The sequence below is a fragment of the Bison bison genome, unplaced genomic scaffold (genome assembly GCF_000754665.1).
Source record: "Bison bison bison isolate TAMUID 2011002044 unplaced genomic scaffold, Bison_UMD1.0 scf7180017483917, whole genome shotgun sequence".
Lineage (NCBI taxonomy): Eukaryota > Metazoa > Chordata > Mammalia > Artiodactyla > Bovidae > Bison > Bison bison.
The window spans coordinates 1-1043 of NW_011385205.1; the positions used below are offsets into that span (position 1 = coordinate 1).

The window sequence follows — 1043 nt, forward strand, 5'->3', positions numbered from 1 at the left end:
GCGGCCGGGCGCTAGGACGGTCGCCGCCGTCCTCGTTAGTATAGTGGTGACGTATCCCCCGCCTGTCACGCGGGAGACCGGGGTTCGATTCCCCGACGGGGAGGCCCACACACCCTTTTTTGGTGGCCCGCGGTCGCTCTCTGTCCCTGCCGCCAGGCCCCCAAGGGCCCTTCGTCTGGCCCCGCCGCCTTTGGGCGAGGCGCCAGGGCGCGGTGCGCGGCCTAGCCACCGTCGACCCCTCTCCCCGTGCGGCCCTCCAGCCCGAGCCCTTTGTGGTCGCCGGGCGCACGGTCGCCACGGCCGAGCGAGGGCCTCCTTGGCCACCCCACGGCCTTGCCCGACCAGAGCCGGAGCTTGCGGCCCGCGGGGCCGCCCGGCCGCCCACGCACCCACCCCCACTGGCTGCCTCGGTGGGCTCCTAGGCTCGCGACGCCCTCGCCGTGCGGCTCGGCACAGCGCCGCGACGCGTGCAGGCAGCTGGGTCTCGTGTCCCCAAGTCGTCTTGGGAAGTGGCCGCGCCCAGCGCCCGGTGGAGAAGGGCTTTGGCCAGCTGGGTGCGGGAAGCTGCGTGCCCCGCGTTGCCCGCTGGAGGTGAGGGCGGAGGCGTTCGCGGGCCGCGGCGGGGAGCGAAGGGCCGGAGGGCCGCAAGGCCGTCGGGCCGGTGGACCACGGCCACGGCGTAGTGCTGACGCGCATGGGGCGCCGCGCGGCTGCTGGTGGCGCCGGCGGCGGCGCAGAGCCTCCGGCTGACGGGGCGTCGGGGCAGGGATGCGCAGGCGGTGGCGGCAGGGGCGGCGGCGGCGAGAGTATGCTGGGGCGAGCCCGGGGCCGGCGTCCGGCGGCCGCCCGGGCTGTGTAGCGTTGGTGGTATAGTGGTGAGCATAGCTGCCTTCCAAGCAGTTGACCCGGGTTCGATTCCCGGCCAACGCAGCGGGCCGACCTTTTGCTGAGCTGCACCGCCCTCCCGGCAGGGCGATCGGAGGGAGGGAGCTGGGAGCGGGGGAGCCAGCCCGCTGGCCGCGGCTTTTGGCGTGTGTGCGAGA

General features: G+C 75.2%; 2 non-coding genes across 2 annotated transcripts; both read left to right on the top strand.

The window, feature by feature from the left end:
• The first annotated feature begins 29 nt into the window (after positions 1-29).
• Positions 30-103, top strand: TRNAD-GUC. The gene has a single exon. It is a non-coding gene; the product is annotated as a tRNA-Asp (tRNA).
• Positions 104-858: 755 nt separating this feature from the next.
• On the top strand, positions 859-930 carry TRNAG-UCC. Its single transcript has one exon. It is a non-coding gene; the product is annotated as a tRNA-Gly (tRNA).
• Positions 931-1043: the final 113 nt, after the last annotated feature.